Below are 17,816 nucleotides of genomic sequence, written 5' to 3'. Positions count from 1 at the left end.
CTCCTTTGGATCCGTAGTGTCAAAATGGACACTGATGACACGAGGCCCTCCAGTGTCACCCTGGAGTTTTTTTGTTCCATGCAGCCCTGCAGTGCCACAAAGGCCTCTTGCTTTCACGAGGCCCCACAGTGTCACAATGGTCCTCTTGGTTCTGTGGGGACACCAGAGTCACAATGCTCTCACTGGTGTCATGAGGCCTTCCAGTGTCACAATGCTTTGCTTATTCCATGGGGCCTCACCATGTCCCAATGGTCTCCATGATCCCATGAGTCCCCTTAGTGTCACAATGGTCTCCTTGGTTCCATGGTGCCCCACAGTGTCACAATGGTCCCACGGTCTCACAGGCCCCACAGTGTCACAATGGTCCCTTGGTTCCATGGTGCCCCACAGTGTCACAATGGTCCCTTGGTCTCACAGGGCCCCAGTGTCACAATGGTCCCTTGGTCTCACAGGCCCCACAGTGTCACAATGGTCTCCTTGGTTCCATGGTGCCCCACAGTGTCACAATGGTCCCTTGGTTCCATGGTTCCTGTGCTGGTGCATTCCCCCCTCCCCTTCTCAGGCCGCCCTGCCAGCTGAGAAATGCTCACTGGGCCTCGGCCTTGGCCAGCAGCCCCTGGGCTCATCTCCTCTGGAGCTCATCACAAACACGCTCTGCTCCAGGCACTGCTGCTGCCCAGACAGCTCCTGGCTGCTTCAGGAGCAGCCCTGGGAACTGTTTGTGTTCCCTCAGTGGCACAACATCCCTGTTCTCACCCTGCCAAAGAAAGCTGCTGATGCCAAGTGTGGCCAGGGTGAAACATGGCTGGGACTGCAGCCCCTCTCTTGGTTCCCTACAAACAGCGCTCCAAAAGGAGCCCTTGGAGCTCTCCTGGGCCAGTGACTCCCTCTGAGTGGGGCCTCTCCGAGCCGGGAACTCTCCCGTTTGCTGCACTCGGGGATCCCCAACAACGAGGGAGCCTGGGCCGATCCCCCCACTCCTCCAGGCTCAACCCTTCCCTGCTGGGGAAATGCCAAAGCATCCCCAGGGAGCATTTCCCTGCCCTCAGGGGAATTTCTCAGGGGTGCCCTGCACTGACTCTCTGTGTCTGTGTGCACACAGGAGTGCCTGTGCTGGGGAATGTGGCAGAAATGCTGCTCCCTGAGGGGTCTGAATCCCTTGGATAGCTGAGCCAGTCAAATCTGTATGTGAGGTTAAATCACAAGGTCTAAGTGAAATTAAATGCTGCTAGGAGTTGTTCTTTTGCTAGAGTTGTTATATGTAATATAAGTTATAAGCTGAGTTAAATATTTTTAAATGTTATTCTTCTGTTAAATTGCAGTTATGGGTTATAAGTTAGGTTGCATACTGTTAAGTGCTGTTCTCTTTCTAAATTGTGGAGTTTAATGTAGAAGTTAAGGTTAAGATATAAGTTAAGTCCTGTGAAGTTTGAGCTCTGTTCAGCTTTTATCTCTTTATTCTTTTTATCCTTGCCCTCCCTGTCCCTGTGTCACACACACACACACAAACACACACACACACACACACACACACACACTTCTCTGTTCATTCCTGGTTTGATTGCCTGAATTTCGTTTGGTTTTGTTGTTGCTTTGTTTCCATTTTTGTGCCTGAAGTGTCCAGTCAGGAGCAGAGTGACTCTTGCCAAGGAACTTTGTGCTGCTGTCACTTGAATATTAAATCTGGTTTTTGCTGGGGAATTTTTCAGCGCTCTCAAGCCCTCGTTGGTCACAGGGTGAAGGAGCCCTGGCCCAGGCTCTGGCCCTGGGGGACACGGGGACGCTGCCAGGGGGTCCCTGTCCCCCTGTCCCACCCCATGGCTCCAGCCCCTGTCCCCGTGTCAGGCTCTGGGGTCAATCTCGTGGAACATCCTCTGGGGGAGGCTGCGGCGCCGGAGGTGGGGGGACTGGGGGGACTGGGGACCCCGCTGTGCACGAGCAGTGTTGGACTTCTCTGGGGGAACTGGGAGGGGGGCTGGGGCAGAGTGACCTCCCCAGTGACTTCAGAGTGTCCCTGTGATGTCACTGAGTGCCTGTGATGTCACAAAGGCCCTCTGATGTCATATTTCCCCTATGATGTCACACAGCCCCTGTGATGTCTCACAGGCCCTCTGATGTCATATTTCCCCTGTGATGTCACACAGCCCCTGTGATGTCACACAGGCCCTCTGATGTAATATTTCCCCTGTGATGTCACACAGCCCCTGTGATGTCTCACAGCCCGCTCTGAGATGTAACAGGCCACCTGTGATTTCACACAGATTCCCTGTCATGTCACAGCCTGCTCTTTGAGGTCCCAGTCTGCTCTGTGATGTCCCAAAATCTGTCCTGTGATGTCACATCCCAGCCTGTGATGTCACAGACACCCTGTGATGTCACATCCAGCTCTCTGATGGCACAGCTACTTGTGTGATGTTATGCAGCCTCGCTGTGATGTCACAGCCTGCTCTGTGATTTCACAGTCAGCTCTGTGATGTCACAGCCCACTCTGTATTGTCTCAGCCTTCTCTGTGACAGCACACAGCTACTCTGTGATGTCACAGAGCCCTTATCTACGATGGCAGTGTCTTCTCTGTGGCCTCACAGCCAGTCTGTGATGTCACACAGCCAGCCTGTAATGGCACAGCTGACTTTGTGACATCACAACCTCCTCTGTGATGTCACAGCCTGCTCTATGATGTCACAGCCTGCTCTGCGATGGCAGAACTCACTTATCAAGTCACACAGCACCTCTGTGTGCTCACAGACCCACCCTGTGATGTCACAACACCTTCTGTGATGTAACACAGCCACCCTATAATGTCACAGCACACACTCTGACCTCACAGCCTGCTCTGGGATGCCATAAAAGCATCCTGTGATGTCCCATCCTGCTTTCTGATGTCACATAATAGACCAGTGATTTCACTCTTGACTATATGATGTCACAACCTGGTCTGTGATGTCAAACAATCACAGAATCACAGAATTACTGGGTTGGAAGAGACCTTTAAGGTCATAAGTCCAACCCACACACTAACACCACCTTTGCAAAACTATGGCACTGAGTGCAACATACAGTCTTTTTTTTAAACACATCTCATGATGATGAATCCACCACCTCCCTGGACAGACTATTCCAGTACTTTATCACCCCTTCCATAAAAAACTTTTTCCTAATATCCAACCTAAATTTTCCTTGGTGTAGCGTAGGACTGTGTCCTCTGGTTCAGTCACTTGCTGTGAGGAGAAAGAGACCGACACGCACCTGACTGCAACCACCTTTCAGGGAGTGTAGACAGTGATAAGGTCACCTCTGAGTGTCCTCTTCTCCAGGCTAAACAACCCCAGCTCCCTCAGTTGTTCCTCACAGGACTTGTGTTCCAGACCCCTCACCAGCCTTGTTGCCCTTCTCTGGACATGCTCCAGCCCCTCCATGTCCTTCCCAAACTGGGCGTCCCAGAACTGGACACAGCACTTGAGGAACAGTGCCAGGACAGGGGAGGAATGCCAAGTACACCAGTGCCAAGTACAGGGGAAGAATGACCTCCCTGCTCCTGCTGGCCACACCATTCCTGATCCAGGCCAGGGGCCATTGGCCTTCTTGGCCACCTGGGCACACTGCTGGCTCATGTCCAGCCTGCTGTCGACCAGTGCCCCCAGGTCCCTTTCTGCCTGGGCACTGTCCAGCCACACCATCCCCAGCCTACAGCAGTGCAGGGGTTGTTGTGGCCAAAGTGCAGGACTTGGCACATGGATTGATTAAACTTCATCTTGTTGGACTTTGCCCATCCATCCAACCATTCCAGGCCTCCCTGCAGAGCCCTCCTACCCTCCAGCAGATCCACACTCACATCCACCTTGGTGTCATCTGCAAAGATGTCCTTGGTTCCAAGGGGCCCCTGAGTGTCACAATGTCCCTTTGGTTACACCAGGCCCTACACTGTCACACTGGTCTCCTTGGTCCCATGGGGCCCCAAAATGTGACAATGGACTCCTTGGTTCCATGGGGCTTCACAGTGTCACAATGTTCTCCTTGGTGCTGCAGTTTCACAGGGGCCCCTTGGTTCCATGGGGCCCCAGGGTGCCACAAAGGCCCCATGGTCACATGAGGTCCCACACTGTCACAATGCTCTCTGTGCTTCCACAAGTTCCCTCAGTGTCACAATTGACTCCTTGTTTCCACGAGGCCCCGCAGTGTCACCATGGCCTCTGTGGTTCCACCAGGACCCAGTGTCACGGGGACTCCCTGGTTCCATTGGGCCCCAGAGCACCACAATGGAGCCCTGGTTCTATGGGGCTGCAGTGTCACCTTGGTCCTCTTAGTTCCACGAGGCCCTGCAGTGTCACAATGGCCCCAGAGTGCCCCAGTCATCACAGAATGACAGAATCAAATAGGCTGGAAAAGACCTTTGGAATCATCAAGTCTAACCAATGCCCTAATACCGCCTTGTCACCCAGACCATGCCACTGAATGCCACTGGAGAGGGACAGTGACTCTGCCACCTCCCCCCTGGCCTGCCCATTCCAATGCCCACTTACCCTTTCTGTGAAGAACTTCTTCCTCTTGCCCAGCCTAAACCTCCCCTGGTGCAGCTGGAGGCTGTGTCTTCTTGTCCTGCCCTCCAGCAGATCCACACTCACACCCAGCTTGGTGTCACCTGCAAATTTGGGGATAGTGGGCTTGATCCCCTCACCCAGACCATCAGTGAAGATGTTAAACAGGACTGGGCCCAACACAGATCCCTGGGGGACAGCACCAGGGACTGGACACCAGCTGGGTGCAGCACCATCCCCACCCCTCTCTGGGCCCAGCTTCCAGCCAGCTCTTCCATCTCCCAGCCAGGAGGGAACCTGCCCAAGCCGTGGGCTACAGCTTTTCCAGGGAATGCTGTCAGAGACAGTGTCCAAGGCTTTGCTGAAGTCCAGATGGACACATCCACGGCCTCTCCCACATCCACAGGTGGGTCACCTGGTCATAAGAGGAGATCAGGTTGCTCAGGCAGGACCTGCCCCTCTTAAATCCACACTGGCTGGCTCTGACCCCTCGGCCATCCTGTGGGTGCTCTGTGGTGGCTCTCAAGGTGATCTGTTCCATAACCTTGCCAGGCACCGAGGTCAGGCTGACAGGCCTGGAGCTCCCCAGATCCTCCTTCCAGCCCTTCTTGGGGATGGGCTCACACTGGCACCTCCAGTGCTCTGGGACCTCCCTGCTGAGCCAGCACTGATGGTAAATGATGGGGAGCAGCTTGGGGAGCTCATCCACCAGCTCCCTCATCCCCCTAGGATGGATCCCATCTGATCCCATACACCTGTGAGCATTTGAGTGGCTCAGCAGGACACCAGCTGCTTCCTCCTGGATTACAGGGGGCTGTTCTGCTTCCTGTGCCCATCTACCAGCTCAGGAGAGCTCTTGTCCTGAGAACAGCCTATCCTAATATTGAAAATTAAAAGAAACAAGATGTTAAGGAGCTTGGCCTATTCCTTATCTTTAGCTACTATATTTTCCACTGCATCCAATAAAGAGTGGAGGTTCTCATTATCCCATAAATTGCAACTGAGTTATTTGTAGAAAAGTTTTCTAATATTTTTCACAGAAGTGGCCAGGTTAATCTATTATTGAGATTTCACCTCATTCCTCTTTTTTCCTGCATGACCTAACAACATCCTTAAACACTTGCTAAGTTGCCTGACTTTCTGTCCAAAGTTAATGCACCCTCTTCTTTCCCCTGAGTTCCCACAAAAGCTCTATGGGCAGTCAGGGCAGTCATTTTCCTCACCAGCTCATCTTTTGCCTCACTGGGACAGGCTGCTCCTTCCCCCTTAAGATTACTTTCTCAAAATGTGCCCTTTGTTCCTGAACCCCTTTGTTTTTAAGGGCTTTTTCCCTTAAAAATATCGGTACCTGATTTGGTACTCCTCAAGTCAGCATCCTAAATAGGCCAAAGACTGCCCTTCCTAATTCCAGTGTGGAAGTTTTGTTGCTGTCCCTCCTTGTGTCACAGATCATTGAAAACTTGATTATTTCATGGTCCCTGTGCCCCAGGCAGCCTCTGAGCCCCACATCTGCTACCAGCCATTCTCTGTTTGTGAGCAGCAGGAGACAGAGCTTTCCTTGGGAGTGGAGTGTTACAAAAATTGGGTAAAACAGAAAACTCCTTAACACCAGTGCAGCTTTAAGAAGCAGTATTCTTTATTCTGCTGGGTGCACGGGGGATAGCTCCTCCCAAAGCCGAGCTTGCTGAGTACAGGAAAGTTTCTGTTCATGTTCTGTATTTTGCACACATATTCATTGATTGTCCTGGACTAAACACACATCTGATAATCATTTTTCCAGAATCATGAACATATTTCCCCTCCCCAATACCCATGCTGTCTTCTGTCCTGGGGATCTTCCCTGGTGGTCCCTGGTGGTCGTGGACCCCAATGTTCCCGTGGGCCTGGCTGAGCTGGCAGGACACTGAGGCTGGTGAACTTCCAGTTCCCCTTCTCCCACAGTTGGCATTGTGTGGTTTCCATAGGCCTGGGGAGTTGGAGAACAAGCTCCAGTTGTCAGCTCACCTGGTGGAGACAATTCATCATCTGGTGACATGAGGTCACAGAGTGGACTGTGACATCACAGAGTGGACATCAAGCAACTACAGCATCATTGACTGTCTGTGTGACATCAGATAACAGGCTGTGACATAACAGCAGACTATGATATCACAGAGTGACATCAGAGACCAGCTGTGTGACATTAGAGATCTGGCTGTGACATCTCAGAGCAGGCTGAGACATCCCAGAGGGGCTGTGTGACATCCCAGGAGGGCTCTGTGAGGTCACTGGGTTGGTCACTCCGCCCCAGCCCCCCCTCACAGTTTCTCCCAACAAGTCCAATGCTGTTCATGACCAGCGGGGTCCCTGTCCCCCGGTATCCCCCCAGTCCCCCTGGAGCGACAGCCTCCACCCAAGGATGTTCCATAGGATCCACCCCAGAGCCTGACATGGGGACAAGGGGCCAGGGCTGTGTGACCAGGACATCAAGGACGTGGATTATCCAAGTCCCTGTGGCCTGAGTTGAGTTCCCCAGGGCAGGAAAGATGTCTGGCAGCTGGAGCAGGGCTAGGGAAGGGCCTCCAAGGGCTGTGAGCAGAGGCTGAGGGAGCTGGGCTTGTCCAGCCCGGAGCAGGGAAGGCTGAGAGGCTCCTCATCCCAGCCTGGCAGTGCCAGCGAGGAGGGGATGGAGAACACAGAGCCAGGCTCTTCACCAGGGGGCCTGGTGGGAGACAGAAGCCAATGGGTGGAAGGGGAAACAGGGAAGATCAGCCAGGACAGAAGATGATGAAATGAATCAGATTTGTTTCAGCATTTCCTCAACACCAAAAGCATCCTGACCTCCCTTCTCCATCCACCACTGACAGCTTTGCAAATCAGGAATTGTTTGAGCTCTTTTGCCCCCACTCCAGGATGAGCATCCTGATGCAAGAACTTAACTGTGTTTATATCTATCAGAGAACCATGTAAGTCTAAAATCGGTTTTAGTATGGAAATCACTTGTGGATGGTGGACTCATCAGATGCTGCTGGGATGTTGCACATAGCTCAGGGAAGAGCGTGATTGTTATTAAATTGTGTCCTGTTCTACCATGGTCTGTTGGCATGAAGAGAAACTTTCTGTGCCTCTGAGTCTCACCAGTTCCTGACTCCCAAAGGACACAAACCTGATGATTTGTGGTTCCCACTCCAGTCGTGGTACTTGGAGCTCCCTCCATCCCCAGAGCAGAGCTCCCTTGTCCCAGAAAGTCCCTGGCAATGCAGGGATGAAGGAAACAGGACAGGCTGTGAGGATCAGGGGCAGGGCACAGACAGGGATTTGGGGTGGTTGTGAGCCCAGGGCAGGACCCGGCCCTTGGCCTTGGTGAACCTCATCCCACTGTCCTGGGCCCATGGCTCCAGCCTGTCCAGATCCCTCTGCAGAGCTTCCTGCCCTCCAGCACAGCCACACTCCACCCAGCCTGGGCTCACCTGGAACTGACTGAGGGTGCCCTCGATGGCCTTGTCGAGATCAGCAATAAAGAGATTTCACTGACCTGGCCCCAGCCCTGAAGGGTCTTTGTCGCTGTTGAGGCAGGACTGGAATTAAGAGGTTCTGACTCAGAAGGCTGTTGAGAGTAAACTCCGGTTAATTCAAAATGCATTGCTCTTTTATACAGAGCTCTGCAAGGACCAAATCCATTGGTTCTGAAGTGAAAACAACCCACCACCATTGGTGCAGTGTGGAGAGTTTTGTGGATGAATGGCTTCGTGAGAAAGGACATGACTACGTGCAGTTAGTGAAGCAGTAGCTGAAAATTGCATAGTGCAGCAATAGCAGATGTAGCAACAATATCTTATGTCCTTGGGTAAGCTGGTCCCCAACAGTAGAATGGTCAGCAAAAAGATAAATGTAAGGGAAAACAAAGCAAGCTTAGAAAGCGCCAAAGGCAGGGTTGACCTGTTTTTGATACACCAATGATGAGCCTAAGTTTTGTAATATGCATGAGCTTCATTATAACGGGTATAACTACATGCGTGCTTGGAATAAACTGAGACTTGTTGACATTATAGAATGGACTTGTCTCCCGTCATTTTTTCCACAACTGTCTTGGAACCATCTGGCTCTGCTGCTGCCACAGCTGCCAGCTTGTGGTCATCTTGCTCATTTTGCCCCTCTTTGGCCTCTTCTCCAGGAGCAGAGGGAGCTGGGGCAGAAACTGCTGTTCCTTCTGCCATCTGCGGCAAGAGAGAAGCATGAGGGACAGGCTGTTACCTCTCATTTATAACCTCGTTCCTCCTCGCATCCACAAACACCACTTCCAAGGAGAAATCAGTGACTTTGTTAGCGATCGGACTCTAAGTCTCTCCGACCATATTAAAATGGGCTAACTCAACAGAACTCTATTTGATTCACTCTATGAATTTGATAGTCCTCCCTGGCTACCATCAGCAAGCAACGGTGCCTCTGCACAATGCAGCTTTTAGCTCTTGAAAACTCTGAAATGGAAAAGCAGGAGATAGCCAGCACGGACTTTGTTATTGCTGTGGCAGAAAAGGAAAACTCAAACTGGATCAGAATCACATGCAGTGCACGAAAAGGGCAGGAAAGTTTGTGCAGGAGACTCTTTACTTGCTGGAAAGAGAGAAAATGAGTGGGGCTTCTCCTCCTAGCAAACCAACAATCTACAAGTTGGAAGTGTCCCCTCCTCAGGTGGCTAAAGCACTTGGATGCAGTGAGGCATGTTTGGCAGCGAAACAGCCCTTGTGGTGAGCACTGTCATGTATGGATCTGTGGATCTGAAGGTCCCTCATGAGCCTCCCATTTTCCAGGCTAAAGCTCCCTCAGCACCTCCTCCTTGGCCTTGCGCTCCACAGCCTTCCCCAGCTCCCGTGTCCTTCTCTGCACACGCTTCAGCCCCTCAAGGACTTTCTGTTTCAGAGGGGCCCACAAGTGGACACAGCACTCCCAGCTATGGCTGCAGAGCTGCCCAGCCCAGGGGGATGGTCACTGCCCTGCTCCTGCAGCCCCACTGCTGCTGACACAGGCCAGGGCATCCTTGGCCTTCTTGGCCACCTGGGCAGTCGCTGGCCCAACTTCAGCTGCTCTTAACCAGCACCCCTGGGTCCTTTTGGCCCACGCAGCTCCCCCACCACAAAGTTGCTCGCTTGACCTCAAATACAGCATCCCCAGTTCCGAGATGTCCTTCTCTTCTCAGCAACACAAAACAGCAGTCAAGGACTTGCAGCTTCCCCCCCACCATAGGCACTAACGACATTCCCAAAGCTGCAGGCGGTTTGCAGCTGTCCCTGCAGGATGGCCTCAGGGCAGAGCCCAGCCAGGCTCCCACTGCAGCCCCTGAAGCTTGGGGCAGACAGTGGTCCCAGAGCTGAGGTTCACGGGGAGCTCCCGGAGCTGTGCCTCGCACTCTGTTGCCGTGTGTCACCATGCAGGCTGGCTTGTACGGGGTGAATGTACCAGCCCTGGTTTGACTGACAGGGGCCTGGCCCTTCATATCTCTCCCAAGGCTGCAGGCATTGCCCAGCCCAGAATCTGAAGGGGCACAGAGATCAGATCAGTGAAATCATCCAGACTGGGTTTTCAATGGCCCTTTAGAAGAAAGGTCTTGAGAATAAACGTGCTCTGTTTGCCACATGAACATCGGGGTGAGTGGTCTCTTTGGCTCCAACCACTTTCCTCCCCGAGCCAACGTTACCCACTCCCTTACACATTCCCCCCGTGCCTTCCCACTGCCTCGTCCTGTCAGGGCTCCCACAGCCCCTCATCCCTTCATGGCCCCGTCCCCTCAGGATCTCCCCAGCCCGGCCAACCTGCCCGGCAGCAGCGCCGCAGCCCCACAGGAGCTCCAGAGGAGCCCCACCAAGAGGCACCTGGGAGCCCTCAGCAATCCAGCCAGCAACACACGGGCAGGAGGACACGGATGGCGCTTCCTGCCTGGGACAGGGCTTGTGGCCAGCTCCAGGCACCGCTCTCACAGAGATCCCCACAGCTCCAGCCCCTGCCCATCTGCTCTGTGGACAGCACAAAGGCTTCAGCAGAGCCACCAAAGGCCAAGGGGCTTCTGGCCATGTTCCCTGCAACCCTGCATGCCTGGGCAGCTTGCTGAGCCCAGGAACCCTTTTCTCCCTCTTCCCCTAGGCCCTGCAGAGCCTGAGCAGCCAAAGAAAGATCCTGGGAATCTGTCTATTACAACACATCCTATATTTATATGCTAAAGAAAAACAAAAAGAAGGAAAGAACAGTCTTGAAGAAATGAAACATTCCTGCTGGCTCAGATGGCCCCAGCAGACAGAGCCTCTGGGATCAGCTCTCTGCAGGGCTCCAGCAGCACCGCCAGCCGAGCCCCGACAGACGAGGCCGTCTCCTCCATGCCCTGCGGAGCCGATCCTGCAGGTTATCAAAGATGGAATATGGAGCTCTCTCTGCTTCCTGGAGGACATACAATGTTTGAATTGCCAGGCTTGCGACGGTAACACTGATGTCATTGGCCATGCCTTCAAGGGCTGAAAGAGAGAGGAACAGAGCCAGGGTCAGTTCCCGCATCTGAGGGGACCTGAGGGGATTCTGTGCCAGGGCCATCCCAGCCGGCTCTGGCCATGGCCAGCAGGGAACAGGGACCAGCTGGATCAGCCTGAAGCTGCTGGCCACGAATCCCCCAGGTGCCCTGAAAGCTCTGTGTGCTCTGTCCACGCCGGCCCTGGTCCGCACAGGGAGCAGAGCCCTCCGCAGCTGAGGCAGGGCTCGCAGCTCCCCCGCCAGCCCTCGCTGGCAGCCCGCTGCCCTCGCTCACCCTCACAGATGAGCTGGAGCTCTTCCTTCCTCCCTCTCAGGTGCCGCCCGGCCCTCCCTGGGAACACAGAGCCTGTCAGGCCCAGGGCACAGCTCCCTGCCAGCGGCGCCGCCAGCCCTGTGCCCACACGCCCTCCTGGCCCGGCTCGTGGCTCACCCATGAACCTGACGGCCGCCTCTCGCAGGGGCTCCTGTGGGCTCTGCAGGTAGGGCAGGGCCCGGTGCAGGTGCTCGGCCACGCTGCTGCTGTCCTCTGCCAGCTGCAGAGAGCGGCAGGAGGGAAGGGTTGGTCCCGCAGCCCCCCGGGCCGGGGCTCCATGGGCACCCGGCTGGGGCCGCAGGAGCCTGGAGCAGAGCCCGCGCGGCCTCGGGCTGCAGCAGCGGGCAGGGGCACAGCTGCCAGCCCGCACACCGAGCACCGCGCTCAGGGGCTGCTCCAGGCTGGGGCTGCGGCTTCCCGGCCCTCCTTACCAGGATCTCAATGAACCTCCACAGTTTCTCCTTCTTTACACATTTTTCAAGATGCCTCCTCTTCAGGAACTTGGCCACACAAAGCAGTGTTTCCTGAGAAGCCTGGAGAGCAGCAGAGACGTGGAGATAGCCCCACAGCCCAGGACACAGGACCTGTGTTCCTGTGCCAAGGCTGGAGGAGGCTGCAGCCCACCAGGCGCCAGGGCAGGAGGCAGCCGAGCCCCCTCCCAGGGGAACAGCAGCCGCCCGTGAGTCCTCACCTCTGCCACTCGCTGGTTCTCATCATGGCAGTGGAAAAAGAGTGGCAGCAGGCTCTGGAGCACGTGTGCCTTCAGGGATTCGTTTTCCTTTTCCTGTGGAAGTGTCACCACTGTTTGAAAGAGCAGTAATGAGAGCAGCTGCACCTGGCTATTGTCCTGTATGAAGGGAAGAAAAAAAGACCTCAGCATCGGCTGCATGAGGCTCAGCTTGGTGCAGGCCTGCAAATCCAGAGGGCACAAAGTGTCTGGGCAGCAGCCAGTGGCCATGGCTGGGGGCAGTGAGCCTTACGTGGTCAAGGAGTGGCAGGAGCACCTTAGCCAGCTGCAGTGCGATGGGGCTGGGTATGAGCATGTCCTTGTCCAAGATGATAAAGTTGAGGAGCATGGCTGTCATGCTAACTATCTCTCCATCCGCATCCCACAGGAGCTCCACAAGACTTTCAGTCAGGCTCCACATTTTTTCTCTCTGTGAGGAACACAAGTTTGTGAAACGCCATCCTGCTGCCGCAGGGCCTAGAGGCCAAAGGGCTGTTCCGAAGCACTTGGGCAGCTGAAGCGGGAGGCAGGAGAGCTGGGAGCTCCTGGCCCAGTGCCCAAAGCCCAGCCAAGCCCAAGAGACTGCATTTTGGAGCACAGCCTCAGCCCCTGCCCCCTTCTCACCATCAAGGGATCGTTGATGAGCTGGAGAAGGGCCCTGAGTGCCAGGTGACGCCTCTCCTTGCACTCACTCCGCAGGTGCCTTGACAAGATTTGCAGGACTCTGTTAGCACTGCATGCACTCAAGTTCAGGTACTTGAGGACCTGAAAGGCACAGGGCAGTGACAGGGGACCAGCCGGCAGGAGCCCAGAACTGCACAGGGCTGAGCCCAGGCAGCAGCACAGGGCGTGGGCACCGTCCCAGGCAGCTGCGGCTATGAGAGGGCAGAGAGCTGGGAGGCAGCTGAGCGAGGCAGCGCTGGCCAACAGGCTCACCTCCACAAGGAACGCCAGGGAGGCCAGCTCCCAGCGTGGCTCCTGTGTGCTGAGCAGCTGGAGCAGGTAGTGAGCGATCTCAGAGTACAAGGGGATGGAGACACAGGACATCTCCCTGGCAGGAGACAAAGTAACCAAGACTGTGGGCCAGGGGGACAAACCTCTCCCAGGACTTACTCACAGAGGTCTGGTCTTACCCCAGCATCCTGCAAGGGCCCCTGGGCTATTTGGGAGGCGGCTCCTTGTGGGCACCCGCCTCTCCCAGCCTTTTCCAGTCTGCTTGGCTGTCCCTTGGTGACAAGGCCTTCTGGCCCGTGACCACGGGGACTGTGTGGGGCACCCCAGGAACAGAGCACAAATGTCAGAGGCAGCAGTGTGAAGGGGGTCTCACCTGGCCAGCAGACCCACGGCATAATGGTGGGTGTCAGCACAGAGCAGCGTGTCCCAGCCACACTTGCGTTCCATTGCCACCACCACATCCTCGTGCTGCATTTGGCAGAGCAGGGACTTCAGGGTCCTCACTGCAAACCTGAGTGCAGAGCAAAGCCCAGGTCACACTGGGAGCACTGGCTCCTGCCCAGGGATTTGGCAAGGACAGGAGAACTGGGATGGAGCACCTGTTGGGGCTGGTGTCAAGGCCATATTGCTGCTGACATCCCTTCCAGAACGTATCGACCTCCTCTGGCATATCCAGAGTGCTGAAGAACACTTGGAAGAGCAGATGGACAAGTAGGCGGGGGAAATACACGATCACCATACGTGGGACACAGGGCCGCTGGAGGATCTTCCACATCACCACAGTTGCCTGCAAAGGACAAAGCCCCCCAATACAGCGCTCAGTGCCAAGGTGTCCGTGTGACAGGGCCCGAGCGTGGCAGGGAGAGGCCCAGAGAGACACAGGGGGAGCACCAGGCCTGGTGGCACTGAAGCTGCCCCGAGGCCAGGTTTCAGCCCAGCGCCTGAGGCAGGGAGACGCAGTGGGGGAGGGAGGATGGAGAGGTGGCCTTGGGGCTAGCAGAGGCAGAAACTCACAGCCAGGGCAAAGACACCCGTTTTGTCCCCATCGGAGGTGCACGTGCTGTGCTCTGGCCAGCTCCCCAGCACATCCAGGAGTATCTGCTGCACCAGCTCCGCAGTCCAGGACGGGCACATGATGGTCTTCCACATGGTCAAAGCAGCTCTGCGGGGTTAGGGCTCTGTCTCAGGGGAGTCTAGGACACAGCACTGTGGTCTGGGCAGCAGTGGGGACCTGAGCTGGCTGCTGGCTCTGCAGCCCTGTGGGCCACAGGCAGCCCAGCCCTGTGGGGACAGGCCCTGATGGGCAGTGAGGGATCATGGCAGCAGGCTCAGGCCTAATGTGCCAGGGCTGGCAGAGGGAGCATCCAGAGGGCCCTGGAAATCTCTGTTGGTCAGACACATGGCACAGGCTGTACAGGGCGATGGGTTGGGGTGAGCCCTGAGCCCTCTGGACAGGTGGGCCCCATACCTGTCACAGGATGGGGCCACACGCAGGAGCGTCATTACTACATCAGCGGGCTGGTCTAAGGTGAGGTTCAGCAGGGTCCTGTTCAGCTTGCGCTCAGCAAACTGGTTGGCCTCGAGCCACTGGTGGATGTACCTCACCATGGCAGGCACCTGGAGAAGGCACAGGGAGACTTGGAAAGCTGCCAGAGGGAGGAATGTCCCCAGCTTCCCCAGACAAGTGCTTCTGTTGTCACCACACTGGCATGGCCTCAGAGGCTCACAGGGGACAGCACCAGTGGCTTGGGAGGCCAAGTAATTCCTGGGAGGCTCAAACCCTGGCCACAGGCTGCTTACTTGCTTTGGATTGAAAAACCCCTCCTCTACCAGCATATTCAGCAGGCCAGCACAGGTCTTAGTTTTGAAGATGCGTGAATATGCTCTGAGGCCTGTGCCCATGGTGGTTTCTTCCTGCCGAATTCTCTTGATGAATTTGCAAACGAGCTGTAGGAGAAGGGCAAGAAGCCATGGAGAGCTGCAGGCGTGCTGCTGGGCTGAGCAGTGCCAGCAGGCCCAGCCCAGGTGGGGATGGCTGCAGGTACCTGCGCTGTTCTGCGGAAGCGGCCATGGGCGGGTTTCTGCTCTTGTGTCTGGTCCAGGGCTGCATCTGGCAAAGAGCGAGCGCAGCCCGAGCTGAGGGGCTGCGGGAGAGGCCGGAGAACACAGCCCAGCCCTGCGCTGCCCAGGCAGGGACAGCCCCGGGATGCCCCAGGTGGATGGAGCATGGCCACTGCGGGGTGTCTGCCCGGGCCCCTCTTCCGTCCTGTCCGTGGGCACGTCCCCAGGAGATGGGATGGGATGGGATGGGATGGGATGGGATGGGATGGGATGGGATGGGATGGGATGGGGCCAAGCTGGCTGAAGGCACCAGCCCTGAGGCCTGGCTCTGCCACTCACCCTCCTGCGGTGGATGGAACGGCATGACCTCTTCAGTCTCCTGTGCTGCGGCAGCTGCAGGGCCGCCGTATTCCTCCTCCATCCAGGCCAGACTGGGCAAGCTCAGGACTCCCTGCCCCATCTCACTGACCGGATGTCTGGCTACCCTCAGGAGAGATGCCTTGGAAAACTCTGGGGCACCAAGTCCCACGGTCTGCCCTCAAGGGCACCTGCAGAATTGAAGCCTCGGAAGGCCACAGGTCACCGAGTCCTGTGGTCTGGCCTCGAGGTCAGCTGCAGGAACAATGCCTCAGAAAAGCTCCGGGTCGGACAGGAACGAGCGCGCTGTGCGGGGGCTCCTCACGGCTCCGCTCTGTCCCGTCCTGTCCCGTCACCTGCTCCGAGCGCTGTGGCGTGCTCTTGCCACTTCCAGCTCCTATGTCACCACGTGTCACAAAGGGCCCTTGGACACCTGGCTCCATTCCATGCTGCATGTGTCACAAAGGGCCCTTGGAAACACTGCCACCTGCCCTGGGGCTGCCCCCTGCCCACCCAAAGTGGCCCAGGTTGGAAGGAATCCCTGGCCCCAAGTGTCTGAGACAGCCCAACAGGATCTTCAGGAATGGCTCAAACCATCAGCAAACGCTGCCCTGCTCTGCAGGCTCAGGGCAGCAGAAGGAGCCCCCAGGGCTGCCGATGCAGCCGTGCTGGGAAGGGCACGGGGCCTTCCATGGAAGCTGGCACGGCCTCCTTGGGACTCATCCCAGCCCTTGGCCATCCCAAACCCGTGGGTGTGGCACACACAAGGAACTGTGGGCCAGGGCAGGAATGCTGCTCTGAGCCCTGGGGCCCGGGGAGCGCTGACACCAGCAGGTGAGGCAGAGTCCCTGCCCAAGCAGACCTGCCACCCCCCGAGCCCTGGCAGGGTTGGTGCCGTGTCCTGCCCCAGAGACCTGTGCCCCCGGGGGTTTCTGTGCCAGAGGGAGCCAAACCCACGGGCACTGGGGGCTGTGTTCCTGCCTGCAGGGGCTGTTGGCAGGAGCACCTGGAGCAACTGCTGGCAACAATTAGTAGATGGCAAAATGGTTAACCCTGCCCTGTTATAGAGATCTAAGTGGCCAATAAAGTACAGCTCTCCCCTCTTGTTCCCTGCAGCAGAATCAGGACCATGAACAGAAACAGTCACAGATATTCTTTCTGCACTCTATAAGCAAAGCTATGCCAAACCACAGATGCTGCCTTCAAACAGACTCAAATTCCAACCTAGACCTCTCACCTCCCAGACAGCTCCTTCCCCAACACACCTCCAACACCAACACCCTGCAAACACCACACAGAAGGCCTCAACATCCCGCCAGGACCCCCAGCTGTCCCTGTCTCTCTGCAGAGCTTTCCCACCCTCCAGCAGACCCCCTGGTTCCCTGCACATGCCGTGGGATGGCACTCAGGAGGATCTACTCCAAGGCCTTCCCCTGGAGCAAGCTCAGGCTGCCAGGCCTATGGATCCTGGATCATCCTTCCCACCGAGCCTTCCCGTGCATGGCTCTTCCATTGGCACATCTGCTCTCAGCTGGGACTACTCTGCTCACCCAGGGCTGCTGGTAAAGGAGAGAGAGCAGCCTGGCAAGGTCTATCTCCAGCTCCCTCTGTGCTCTTGGGGAACGTAGAACCTTCCACAGGAAAGCAACTGGTGCCACAAGGAGTGGGTGGCATCAGGCAGCTCTGGGGAAGCCCCTCGGGAATTCAGAGGGAACACTGTTGGCCTTGACCTGTTGGCACCTGCAAAAGCTTGAAATCAGCTGCCTCAGCTTCCAGGGTCTCTCTTGGCCGGCATCCTGACATGGATGCAGGATGGCTGCCAGGCACTGCTGGGACCCAGCGGGACAGGACCGGCTGTCTCGTGCCCACGCAGCAGCCCTGACACAGCCAGGGCCATCCCGAGAGCAGACAGACGCTCACGGGCCAGCAGAGAGGAGCAAGGAGCCCTGGGCTCCTCTCAGGGTATCTCAGCTGGGCTCACTCCACAACACGCCCCCATTGGAAGGCCTGCTGATGCCCAGCTGCCAGAAATGCCCACCTTGTGCTGTCCAAGATGCACAGGGAGAGCCAGTGAGCAGGACACTTGGGAGGCTGTCATGGTTTGACACGGGCACAATGCCAGCGCCCCCATGAAAATGCAACCTCTCAATTGAATTCTGTGAAATGTGATCGAGAACAGAGCAAAGCAGGCCAAAGCTTAATAACAAGGGAAAAAAAAAAAAAAAAAACAAAAAAAACCAAACCAAAACAAAACCTTTATTAAGCTACTACTATGAAAGGAAAAAGAAAGAAAATCACAGAAAATCCAAAATGAAAACCTTTCATTGAATGTTTTTACGCAGCAAAGGTGGCTTTGCTGGACATTTCCCAGCA

This window comes from Lonchura striata, chromosome 37 (assembly GCF_046129695.1).
Source record: "Lonchura striata isolate bLonStr1 chromosome 37, bLonStr1.mat, whole genome shotgun sequence".
NCBI lineage: Eukaryota > Metazoa > Chordata > Aves > Passeriformes > Estrildidae > Lonchura > Lonchura striata.
This window is presented reverse-complemented; position numbering follows the sequence as displayed.